This window comes from Trifolium pratense, linkage group LG1 (assembly GCF_020283565.1).
Source record: "Trifolium pratense cultivar HEN17-A07 linkage group LG1, ARS_RC_1.1, whole genome shotgun sequence".
NCBI classification, from domain to species: domain Eukaryota; kingdom Viridiplantae; phylum Streptophyta; class Magnoliopsida; order Fabales; family Fabaceae; genus Trifolium; species Trifolium pratense.
The window spans coordinates 16,052,933-16,066,753 of record NC_060059.1 but is presented as its reverse complement, the minus strand read 5'-3'; the positions used below and the strand labels follow the sequence as shown (position 1 = coordinate 16,066,753).

The 13,821-nt window shown below is 33.7% G+C and overlaps 1 long non-coding RNA gene and 1 pseudogene across 1 annotated transcript; both read left to right on the top strand.

Moving 5' to 3' along the window:
• Nucleotides 1–4,530: 4,530 nt before the first annotated feature.
• On the top strand, nucleotides 4,531–6,504 carry LOC123907793. Its single transcript, XR_006809409.1, has 6 exons — nucleotides 4,531–4,968; nucleotides 5,074–5,251; nucleotides 5,496–5,614; nucleotides 6,012–6,101; nucleotides 6,178–6,310; nucleotides 6,385–6,504. It is a non-coding gene; the product is annotated as an uncharacterized LOC123907793 (long non-coding RNA).
• A 364-nt stretch (nucleotides 6,505–6,868) lies between these two features.
• On the top strand, nucleotides 6,869–13,002 carry LOC123907789 (annotated as a pseudogene).
• The last annotated feature ends 819 nt before the right edge of the window (nucleotides 13,003–13,821 follow it).

Here is a 13,821-nt window from a genome sequence, read left to right as displayed (position 1 = left end):
ATTGAGGGGGACTATGGGAGTAATTAGGTAATTATAAAATATTTTGGGTGGGTGTATGAGTTTCGGGTGTGGGTTTGACTGATACCAAGCCCACACCCATATTATCGGGTGTCACCCAAACCCAAACCCAAATCCAGTCAAATCGGATTTCGCCCGTTGACTTGGGTTTGAGTTCGGGTGGGTATCTCGGGTTTGAGTTTTTTTGCCATTCCTAAGGCTGAGGCCCATTTTTCACCCCAAACATTTCAAATTTCAACCCTATCTTGACGCCATAGGTTTCCGACCGTTGAACATTTTAAACAGTGGTTCCGATTCGCTTCGTTTCCATTTCTTCTCCTGTCTTGGCTCGAGATTCCATTGCAGTTCCGATTTGCATTTTCAAACCACCGGTTCGTATTATTCAATTCACCGCTATTTACATTTCTTGCGTTTCTTATTCCTTCTAATTTGAAGGCTGATTTCCCCAATTTGTTTTTTGAAACTCAATCTTAGGGTTTTCTTCCCTTTCCTCCGTCGTACACTGAAAAATCCTAAAACGGTGGAGTAACTAAATTTGAATGCATTTACTGTTTTATATGGATATGGATCGATCCAGTAACAAAATTTGATGAAGAGTAATCATATTGGGGTTTCTGAGGGAACTTAAGCGTCAACGTCATTTGCATTTGATTAAAATAACATTCAGTTTCATTGTATTTTCTTACATAATAATTTCATGTTAGCAATTTTTTGTAAAACCTAACCTCCAATGTTTGGGAGCCATGTTCTTTTTGTTATCAATTATATGCTATCTGAGTGCCTTAATGAATATGGTTGGTGTATTATCACTTTCTTCCGACAGGTGTGTTAGATTTGCGTAAGAGGTTTCGGGGGTTCAGGATCTTGGCATGTTAGCTCGTGGTCGTGGCAGTGGAGAAGAGATTGGGATATGTGTTGAAAAACTCATGACAAGTGAACACTCACTTCAAAACCTTTTGCATTTAAAGTCTGAAATTGGGAGTTGAAGAATACGGAGACCATTGATGATTTTACTGATGCTCTGTTGGGGCCAATATTCGAATTGATAGCAGAGGACCTGAAGTCATGCGCACTGTTCCTCGTTTAAATGAGGTTAGATTCTGATGGAAATTGTTTTTTCAAACTCTTTGCAGTTGCAAAAGCTTCAATTTTCCTTGTGGTTCTAAACATGATTTAACTTTTTGCCAAAACTATTTGCAAGAAAAACCATGGTACAATGTTTGCTGGTGCTTAAATAGTAAGGAGTGTTGTTCTGTGATTTCATAGTATGAATTCATTTGGAAAAAAATGTTATTTATTAAGTTAATCTACACCTTATACGAATTGATACTTACCAAAAGATGATACAAATGAATTCTAACCTTGATATATTTATTTGGTTGTAGGCTTTTTTAATGAACTCTGCATTACAACAATACTGTTATGACATAAGCAAGTTGATTTTCACCGGCAGCCTCTGAATCACAATATGCATGTTGTTTTTGTTTGAAAAGCTGATGTTGAATTGTTTTTGTCATGATATCAATTTGGTTACTTTCATATCATTAGCAATAATTCAACTGATGTGGGTTTTGAAATTTAACTAGAAAAACATTGGAGCATCACAATAATTTTTATTATGCGACTAAAGGACATGCCTGAGCAGTTATGCATTTTATTGCTAATTGAATAGTTATACTTTCAAAAGAAAACATGAGGATTTCACTACTGATTCCAAGCTTTTGATTATGGGCAGTTGCTTTATGGAAGCCTTTTAGTAAACCAGTCTTCTGGGAAGGGATGTCTGAGGGAAAACAGGGTGGTATTAAGTGTTATTGGACCCTTGCCCGTTGGTCATGAATGGAGTAACTATAGAATATAGATTGTAGATTATATTGCTATAAAGTAGCGGACATGGATGTGTTTTTGCAGGCCAATTTTTCACAAGATACGTGGATGTGAAGACCATATGCACAGATTCCGACATCCCCTGTACATTGACAAATTTTACACTACAAATGTTTCTGCTCCTAACTCCATATAAGAATTTAATTTTAAAAGCTCACTTCATTGAATCCTCATGTTTTGTGGTGAATCCACTTTTTAAGAGCAACTAGTTAGGAGTACCAGTGTAGATTAATCTTTTAGGCTTTGTTTGTGAGTTGGGTTTCGGAGGTCTAAGTTTATATTTTGATATATGTATATTGATATTTATATAAAATTGAAAGAACATGATAAATGATCATATAATATGTCAATCACACTTAATTTTCATTTATAAAAACATTTTAGTGTCCTTACTTTCCGTAGGTTACATTTATTATGCTTTATAGTTTGACAGATTATTTCATAATTGAAGTCTTTTGAAAAAACTTGGTGCTATTATTATGGAAGCTTTTTGTTTAGGTGTTTTATTCTTAGTGAAAGGAAACACTCAGTTTCTATTCATAGTTTGCTATTGAAACCTATTCAACTTTCCCATTGCAGGATATTAATGAAGAATGGATTTAAAACAAATTTGCTTTTGTAATGATGGTTTGACGAGGCAGAGGTTAAATGACGGTATGGTTCGTGGTCCTCATCCCAGTTGTCATGTATACATGATCAAACTGTATAGTTTTAATTCAAGTTCTCATTGTTAGTTTCATTTATTTTTCTCCATAGTTTTTAACTTTGATTTGATTGATATATGATTCTGTAGGGACCTTTTTTCATACAATCTGAAGAGTGAGTTGTGGCTAGACATTGTTCTATTGGCCTTGAACCAAGGATATCTGCCGAATGTATTACTCTTCTTGATACCCAGGTTCTCATCATAATATCCAGGTTCTTCTTATCTAGTTTTAGGTGAGATAATTAGAAGCGATGGATCTGTAACAATTTCTCTGTTGCATGGATAATTCTTGTCAGTTGAATTGGCTCATGAATTTTATGTGCATGTGCATTTAGGTAATTAGTGACTTAAGCATAAATGTTTTTTCAATCAATGGATTTCGCTCCTCCAAAGTGACTCTCACTTTAGAGGGCAAAGTGACAACATCTATCCCCACAAATATAACAGTATAAGAAATTAAGTCTGCTAAAAAGCTAAAAATAATCTCCAAATCTAACTTTAAAGAGAACAAAAATCCTAAGTCTAGCTTATTAATAAATACACCACCTGTTCTAGTGCCTGAAATATAGAAGATGATAATTAGAAGGATAATATTGTACCTCTTTGAACCTTAGATGCTAAATATGATATTTGAGATTAGATGATCACATCTTTGATATGTTTGATTGATGGATTTGTTCCACTCATTGATGTGAAATATGATATTGAGCCTATATGACTCTAAATTCAATAAATTGGAAGAAGAATATTATGCTTGTTCGACCCTTGAATACTAAATTTGATATTTGAGATTAGATGACACAAGATTTGAAAAGTTTGATTAATGGTCTTAAATCTTAGATGCGAAATACGATGACTTTGTGCCCCGATGACCCTTGAATATGAAATATGATATATGATGACTTTGTACTTCGATGACCCTTTAATGTGAAAAATGATATATAATGGTTTTGTAGCTTGATGCCTCTTGAATGAGAAATATGACATATGATGACTTTGTACCTCAATGACTCTTGGATGTTAAATATGATATGTGATGGTTTTGTGGCTCGATGCCTCTTGAATGAGAAATATCATATATATGATGGCTTTGTGTCCCGATGACCCTTGAATGCGAAATGTGATACATCATATATGATGGTTGTATCTCGGTGACCCTTGAATTCAAAAGATTATGTATTATGGTTTTGTACCTCGATGACCCTTTAATGCAAAAAAAGATATATGATGGTTTTGTGGCTCGATGCCTCTTGAGTCTTGAATGAGAAATATGATATATGATGGCTTTCTACCTAGATGACCGGTCAATGCGAAATATGATACATGGTGTTTTGTGCATCGATGACCCTTGAATGCTAAATTTTATATTAGAGATTATATGACCCTACATTCGAAAAGTTTAATTGATGGTATTAAATCCTGAGACATTACATGCAAAATATGATGGTTGTGACCTTTGAACGCGAAATAAGACATTTCTTGGTTTTGTGCCCCCGGTGACCCTTGGATGCCAAATATTATATATGATGGTTTTGTGCCTCAATAATTCTTCAATTCGAAAAATGATATATGATAGTTTTGTGTCTCGATGTCTCTTGAATGATGGCTTTGTATGATGTCAAATATTATATATGATGATGATGGCTTTGTACCTCAATGACCCTTGAATGCGACATATGATTTATCGTAGTTTTGGGCCTCAATGACCCTTGAATGTGAAATATATGCTATATAATGGATTGATGACTTGATGATCCTTGGATGTCAATATTATATATGATGGTTTTGTGCCTAGATGATCCTTTAATGCGAAAAATGGTATATGATGGTTTTGTGCCTCAATGTCTCTTGAATGAGAAATATGATAAATGATTGCTTTGTACCTCGATGGCCTTTGAATGCGACATATGATTTATCATAGTTCTGTGTCTCGATGACCCTAAATCGATATTAAGTCTATATAACTCTAAACTCAATAACTCTTCAAAAAAAAAAAAAACTCTAAACTCAATAAATTGAAAGGTTGATAGTGTCTCGATAACTCTTAAATGCTAAATTTTATATTAGAGATTATATGACCTTAAATTCGAGAAAAGTGTGAGATACTAGATGATTTTGTTGATGATGTGATATATCTGTTGGCTTTTGTGTTGGTGTTTCGTGATAATTAAACTGTACAAGAAAGGATAATGGACTCAAATGATTTGGAGCGTGAAAGAGGAATCACTATACTGAGTAAAATTACATCTGTGACTTATAAAGATGGCAAGATTAATATAATTGACATTCCTGGTCACTCTGATTTTGGTGGTTCAGTTGAGCGCATCTTGAATATGGTCGAAGGAATCCTTCTAGTGGTACATACTCCAACTCCTTTACCAATTCACCGAAGATCCAATGCCACTTAAAATGTGGCTTCTTGTACTATATATGTTTTTTCAAGCTTCTCTTTGTTCGTGTAGGTAGATTCTGTTGAAGGGCCAATGCCTCAGACAAGATTTGTCTTAAAGAAGGCTATAGAGTTTGGTCATGCGGTTGTTGTAGTTGTGAATCAAATAGACAGGTCTTCTGCTCTCCCTGAGTTTGTCGTCAATTCCACTTTTCAACTCTTCATTGAATTAAATGCAACAAAATGAACAGGTATGCTTGTGATATAACTCAATTAGTTTGTTTTCTGTGTTTTACAAATTGGGTTCATACTTGGAATTGGAAGTCTGTAGTGTCAGTAGTCAGTTAACTGTGATTTCTTTATTCACAATGATCTGTGGGAAAGGTATAAAGTCATTAAGATTTCGAATGTTTGCTGGTAAAATACATACATATCAGCTGTCTGTGAGTGATTGTAATTGTTTCAGTATATGTAATGTTTTTTCTGTCTTTGCAGTGTGACTTTCAGGTAATATATGCAAGTGGTATAAAAGGGACTTTGGGCCATTGTTTGAATCCATCACGAGTTGTATCCCTGGACCACGTATTGATAAAGATGGCTCACGCCAAATGCTTGTTAGTAGCTGTTTATCGTATTGATTTTATTTTGTATATATAATAATAACTGGTAAGCATGTGCTCCTACTAATTTACTACCACATGGGAAACATAAATAACAGAAGCAATTGAAAATCATTACCATTTGATTCAGCTGAGCCAAAATATGTATGACAATCCTGTCTAATTTCTACTTAACTTGGATCGGATGATTCCATTTCGTTATTGACACGACCATTTAATAAGTTTGTAGGAAATGCTCTGTAGTCCATTAGTCTTAATAAACCTTAACAAAATTTAAAACACCAACAAACTCTCAAGTTTCATTTTTAAACATCATGATATGAACCAAATTATGTGAAGTAATATATACAAGACCTAATCTAGTCTTATCATATACTTATTCGTCGACTAGGTTACAAGTACAGAGTATGAGGGACATAAAGGGCGTATAGCAATTGGGCGCTTGTAAGCTGGAGTTTTAGAAAAAGGGATGGAGGTCAAGGTGGGTATTCCTTGTCCTTTAATTTTATTGTTTAATTTCTGAATTCCTCCAAGGTAATACTTCACTAATTGTTCAGGTATGCACTTCAGAAGATTCATGTAGATATGCAAGAGTTAGCGAGATTTATGTATATGAAAAATTCTTTAGGGTCCCTGCAGATAGAGTGGAGGCTGGTGATATGTGCAGTATGTGGAATTTCTGATATTCAGGTAAAGGTTTAGGGCTTTATTTGAAGTGCATAATCTTGTCTTTAAGCAACCTTATAGTAGCCATTACAACTCAGATTGGGGAGACAATTGCGGATAAAGTGACTGGGAAGGCACTACCTTCCATCGAAGTGGAAGAACCAACAGTGAAAATGGCTTTCCCCATAAACACTTTACCTTTTGTCGGTCGTGAGGTATGTATATAGAATAATATTTTATTTCCGTCAAAAGAGGTCTTCTATTTGTATGTTTTATGCTGTTGATATCCTGATGCCTTTTATTGGACACAATAGTTGCTATTAGATTCGCCTTCCTTTGTAATTTTTTAAGTTGTTTCACAGTAATGTAATAAGAGACCATCTAAAACTTATTTTGTACTTTCCAGTAGGAATTTAAGGGACAGGCTTTATCGTGAACTTGAGCGAAATTTGGCTATGAAGGTTAATGATGGTGAACAGCCGATACATTCATTCTCAGTGGGCATGGAACTCTGCATATCACTATACTCATTGAAAATATGTAAGTGTGTTTGTGTGTGAGTATTCTATTTCTTGTTAATAATCCAATTTCTTAAAATAATGTTGCAATCTTCACGCGAAGGGAAGGATATGACTTCATGGTTGGGCCTCCCAAAGTTATCAACAAAGTGATGGAGCCTTACGAGGTAAATTTCCAATCAAATTTTTATTGCTATTTAAATATAATGTCAAACATCGGCCATGGTGGATATCGGTGGTGGAGTTTTGGAAAACTGATATGGCGATAACATTGAAAATAACTGGATTTGAGAGATGCTCATTCCTATTTACTTTTGTATAGAACTGACATTTAATTATTGCATGGGTCAAAGTCTGGTGATTTGGTGTCATTAAAAGCATAAGATGGATGTATGTTATGGCCTTTACATTATTTTCTACTAGTGGCCAGTGCCCGTCCGTGTGATCCGATTTTTCTATTATGCTAAGTTGTCTAAATTTATATATTCTTGATTTTTTATATGGTGGCGTCTAAGGTGAGGGCTCTATCAAGTCCTTCACCGGTGTACCACTCAAATCCACCGTTAGATTTAAAAAGCCTATATGATCTAATAATTTGTCACCACACTGAATTCAATTTTTTTCTCTCTCCCTCGACAATTCTCACTTTTTCTCTCAACCCCCTGCCATTTTTTCTTCAAATTTGAATCCTCCCAACACAATAGAGGTTACAACTACATGGATTATTCATTGTCTAAGCCCAACCAACACAAACTGTCTCTTTGGATGATTTTTGTCATGATATTTGAGCCAGTAGATTTGAGTAACAATAACATAAACAAAAACTATTCAATATATATTTAGTTTAAGAAAAACATCAAAATTACCCAGATTGTAAAAAAAAATTGAATCAGGGAATTTTTTTGTAAAATTTAAACCTTTAATCTGAATATTTTATGTCCTTCAAGGAATTAAGCTTTGAAAGTATAATTGCAATTATGTGCAGCCGTGGAGAGAAAGAAAGTTCAACCAATTGAGAGAGAAAGTGAGAACTACCGAGGGAGAGAGAAAGAAATTGAATCCGGTGTGGCGACGAATTATTAGATCATATAGACTTTTTAAATCTAACGGTGGATTTGAGTGGTACACCGGTGAGGGACTTGATAGAGCCCTCACCTTAGACGCCACCTTTTTTATATATCTCTTTTTTTAAGAATGGAACAAATGAATAGAAACTGCTTGTGTGTGGTTGGTTTTGGAAGTTAAAAAGAGTGTGAAAATAATAATAATAATAATAATAATAATAATAATAATAAATGGTTGGTTTTGGAAGTTAAAAAGAGTGTGGGAAAAAAAAAAAAACTGCTAAGAGTATTTATGGTATTTTAAAAAAAGGCTACACCAAATTCAAGAATTGCCTTTATATTGTATGGATGTATGGATAACCACTTTCTTAAATGTTAGCTTCTAAAGACCTTTTTCTTTGAGAATCAACATTATTGGTCATACATATATATTAAGATGATGTTATATAAGAAATGCAAGGCTTTGCAAGTGCAAGGTAAGATCTCCTACAATAAATTCACAATGGATCTAACTATTCCCATGACCTTGTCATGGTGGTAACTTTATGGTTCTAGGTTTCCGTTTTTCTACATAAGAAGTGTCTATTCATTTTTATGAATTGAGCTAGTATATTACAATCAAAATCTGGAACTTGTTCTTTTTTTTTTGTGCTATTAAATATTGGGATTGTTAGCAAGGTTTTAAATAGCGGCCTTTTTCGCGGTAGGTGCCTAAACCTTTTTGTCGCGGCCTTTTTCGCGGTAACGGACCTTTATTTAAAACCTTGATTGTTAGTTAAAGCTTTTGTGTCGTTTAAAAGTTTTTAGTTATGATAGACCGAGTTTTCTCCAAAAGCGTTCGAGTCCCTTCACATTTTTCATACATATTTTAATTCGTGGAATGGTTGCAGATTGCAACTGTGGAGGTACCGGAAGAGCACATGGGAGCGGTTGTTTGAACTTCTTGGCAAGAGACGAGGGCAAATGTTTGTTATGCAAGGAGTTGGGTATGTAAATTTCTTTCCTTCTATTTCTGTTGTGATATATTTTACCACTAAACTTATACCTTTATGGAAACATAACATTGTTATAAAGAAACTTTTCTTAGAGAATCTCCATTATTGTTAGGACGTGGTAGTCCTGTGGTGGTTTTGTATGTTTTGTGGTTATGTATTTTGTTTTGATATTGATATACCTGTATCCTTATCCTTCTAGAAATGCTTCTTTCCCTTTTCGTAAAGAAAAAGAAAGAAGAAATGCGGCATTCTGATGTCAATACAATGTTATGTCCAATACCCAAATTTATATCTGTGTCATAAATACTCCTAGGTTCCCACATTCACATTGTTTGTAATTTATGTGGTTGTATTTTATCAAAAACTAAGATGTTGATCTTTTTTATGTATCATTATTATTTAAATGAGTATCAAATTCCCTCTAAGTTACAGTTCATCCTACAATTTAGAAGATTTTAACAGTTAAAATTAATATAGCATTCTGTCTAATGACTTCAATATTTATTTCTGGTAGATCGGAGGGAACTACACTAGTCAAATATAAGATCCCAACCCGTGGTCTACTTGGATTTGCGGAATGCAATTTTAACTGCTTCCCGAGGGACAGCTATTCTAAACACTTTTGGGCTGGTGATATGAGCACTCGGGATTTAGGCTCGCCGGTACTGTTACACTTATATTACTGTTTATGGTTCTTTTGACTGCCATTGTTTCATCCATTGATTAATGATATGTGCTGGAATACCAGGTTGCTTTTGAGGATGGAACTAGTACTTCTTATGCAATCGCAAGTTCACAGGAGAGGGGGCAAATGTTTCCCGGAGCTGAAGTGTATAAAGGTCAAATTATTGGCATCCATCAAAGGCCTGGGGACTTGGCCTTGAATGTTTGCAAGAAAAAAGCTGCAACAAACATTCGTTCCAACAAGAAGAATCAGGTGAGAAGTAGCTCCGTTGCAATTAACATGTTATGTGAAATACACAAATTGAAATTAGAAGTGGTTTGATACAATTTATGGTTCCCTAAAGTCACCTTATTAGGCCACGTGGCACCACATGTCATGATAATATTAGGCCAGTTATGCCATCAGGGACTAAAATCATCATTTTTTGAATTTGTAGGGATTGAGACCAAACAAAAAAACTTATAGGGAGTAAAACAAAAAAAAAAAACTATATTTGTAGGGACTAAAATAATTATATTTAAACCTTAATTAAATATTTGTTTTGACCATTATTTTAATCCCAAGCTATTTTGTTTGCAACTATTCTATACTCTAGAGCTCTTTTCCTTATAATTCTCCAATTTATTATCATATAATAATAGTTTAAAATTGATGTTCTTGCAAATTATTAGTTTATCATCTGCAAGTGTAAAGATACTTGGTAATTCATTTTATGGTATACTGTGTAATTACTATGTCTACAGATTATGACATGTTTTGAATCCTAGGTTGAAATCATTTTATATGGTTCAATATTTTGTGAGTCTAATCTTAAGTTATGTGTTTGTACCACATAGGTCCTTTAAGTTCTTTTTGTCACACATAGATCAAGGGACAAAATGTTTGCACCATTGATTTTTTTGTTTTTTTGAGTTTCTGTTAAATAAAAAACCTTTATCATCTTCAACTGAATAGCAAAAATTTCAATAAAGCAAGTCAGAAAACTTTACATTGATGTAAGTGTTCAGTATATGTAAGGTTTTTTCTGTCTTTGCAATGTGAATTTCAGGTAATATATTCAAGTGGTATAAAAGCGAAAGCAGGGTTGTCTCCTGAAGATCTGGCAGAGGACCTTGGGCCATTGTTTGAATCCATCATGAGATGTATCCCTGGACCACGTATTGATAACGATGGCTCACTCCAAATGCTTGTTAGTAGCTGTTTATCATATTGCTTCTTGGTTTTTAATTTCAATTATTCTATTGATTTTATTTTGTATATATAATAGTGACTGGTAACTGGTAAGTATGTGCGCCTACTAATTTACTACCACATGGAAAATATAAAAAACAGAAGCAGTTGAATTTCTACCTAACTTGGATTGGATGATTCCATTTCGTTATTGACACGACCATTTAATAAGTTTGTAGGAAATGCTCTGTAGTCCATTATAGTCTAAATAAACCTTAACAAAATTTTAAACACCAATAAATTCTCAACTTTCATTTTACTTAAGAGCGCCGAGTCTTTCACATACAAGATAGTTGATCCTTGAACAGATAAATGCTGGAGACATTTCAGTTTTGTGTAAAGTTTGGTTCAAGATGAAAACAAATGGAGTTTGGTTCATAATTTTTTTTTTATCAATTTGTTTTGATCATTTCATGTTATAAACAGTGGGACCCTGCTAGATCGTAATTTTTACAACTACAAACTGTTCTCCTTTAGGGTAACGTGAATGTTTAATCAGGGTTTTAGATAATTAGAGAAGTAAGGACAGGTAGCAAGTGAGTTGCGAGAGAACTGCGGCTCTACAAAACGAAGTTTGTAGATCCTCGAAGTTCTTCATTGTTGTTCTGTAATCAATTGAGATTTTCTGCATTCTTTCTAATACAATACTAGGTTACTGTCAGAGCACGATGTTATATGGCATTTTTATTCGAGACAAATACCACATGAACTGAAACTAGAATTTCTACAAATATATGATAATATTCTTAATAATGGTTTCACTAACTTCTTTGTTAAGAGATTCCTCTTCATGGTTTTGAAATGGTTTATATTTATCTTCAGTTCTTACATAAAATGATCATATTCTTTCTCTTTCTATTGAAGATGGACCTGATAGCACAACTAAATTACCCTTATATTGTGGAGTACAAAGATGCTTGGGTGGAGAAGGTAAGAACATAGACTCCCCTCCCCCTCCCCCTCTTTTGATTTTCATTTTTACTTTTAGAGATGATAATAAAGTTCGTATGCTATTTTCATGATTTGTAGGAGGACTATATATACATTATAAGCGGCTACTGCGAAGGTGACATGACATGTGAGTGTAGTAATATCCGTTAGTGACAGTGATTATTGCTAGCATAAATTAAGGAGCTGAGATATATATTTTTTTTTAAGGAAAATGCTAAACAGTGCCCCCGGGGCATTGTTTAAGGAACCAAATATAGTAATATCATATTGAAGTTTGTGCAATCAACGCCTCGAAAGTCTAAAAAGTGTTATTTTCAATTTTAAAATTTCCATTTTTGGTTTCCTTAACCAGTGCCCCGGGGGCACCGGTTAGCATGACCCTTTTTTTAATTACAGAGACGGCCATATAATGATATCTAAGAGGCAAAATATTTTATTAACGATCGACGAATTCACGATTTACCTAAAACCTTAAGCTATTAGGTAAGGTAAATGTTCAAAGAATGGTTTTCATAAATCTTAACACATCTATTACTGGTGAAAGCGGACCTGAAATGTTGATAAACTATAAAATTAATAAACCTCTATCATGTACTAAAATCACACTAATCATTATACTGAGTTTTACCATAGGAATATAAATTTTATTCTGAAGTTTTAATTATTAGACTTGGGGCTTATATCAATGACTCTTATGGCTTGTTAAATAAGTTAGACCTTAAAGTTTAAGCTATTAGACCTGATGAACTTTATAAGTGATATGTACATATTTAGAGAATCTTAAAAATTCTTGCGAGTTGATCTTTGACTTCTTGTAGGAATCTTCTATTTTGAAGCCTAAAAGACAGGTTTATTGAACAGATCATCTCATAAAATTAGTAATTTTAATCACATCTAAGATTGAATTGAAATACTGTTGGAGGTTTTAAGAATACTGTTGAGTATTACGCACCATATACATAACATTTATTTTATGTTCTTATGAGCATCATAATCAATTAATTAAACTCAGTCTTAATGATGGAATAGTGCATTTTTGTGGGACAGGGCTGAGAATATACAGAAATCTCGAGGATCTTTTTTTTCCAGAGGAGGTAATCATTGATATTTAATGTACCATTCCTTACTGTTTGTTTTGGCGGAGGTGAACGGAAATGTAGTAAAGCTCTTCCAAATAGTCTAACAAGTGCTTATGCCAGTAGATAAGCTGGAATAAGCAATTTCAAACAAGTCCTTCTATAATGTTTTTCTTATACAAGTTGAACCGGTTGAACCGGGAACCGGAGATAAACCGGTCCGGGGATTGTTGGACCGGACATGCTAATGAACCGTTGAAAACCGGAATGAACCAGTGAACCGGTGGTTTTTTTTGAACACCGGTTTATTTGCAGGCAGATTTTTTTTAATTTTTTTATGCTATTTTTTACGCTTAATTTTTTTCTTCTTTTTTTACGCTTTATTTCTTTTGTGTTACATTAAACAACACATGCAAAACGGATGAAATTGTTTTGAAACGAAACAAATTTCACTTGATATCCAAAGCACAACAAAAGTAACATTGGATAGTGCAAAACTAATAACAATATAAAAGAAACAAATGCTTGCTCAAAATTATTATCCCATAAACTGAAATCCATAGATCAATCACCGAAAATGTCTAACATTGGCTAACAAAATCAATATTAGGCATGTTTGAAAGAAGAAAAAAAAAATCAGTGAGATGAGAGAGAGAGAGAGAGAGAGAGAGAGAGAGAGAGAGAAGAAAGAAAAAACAAAGATCTGGCTAAATAGTGAGGAGAAAAGAATCAAAGAAAAGAGAGAAAAAAAAAAGCCTAACAGATGAAGGAAGAGAGAAGATAGAGCGACTGTGCAAGTAGGTTGTGTAATAGGAGTAATGAAATTTCAATTTTAGGGTTATAACTTTTATTTGGGCTTTTGGGTCAACAAAACTATATAAATTAATAGTCCAAAGTATTATAAAAAGACTACTTTTTTTTTTAACCAAATAAAAAAAAATTAGGTGTATTTGACATACAATTTTTTTTTTGGTAAGATATACAATTATTATTTATTCTTTTAAAACCTATAAACA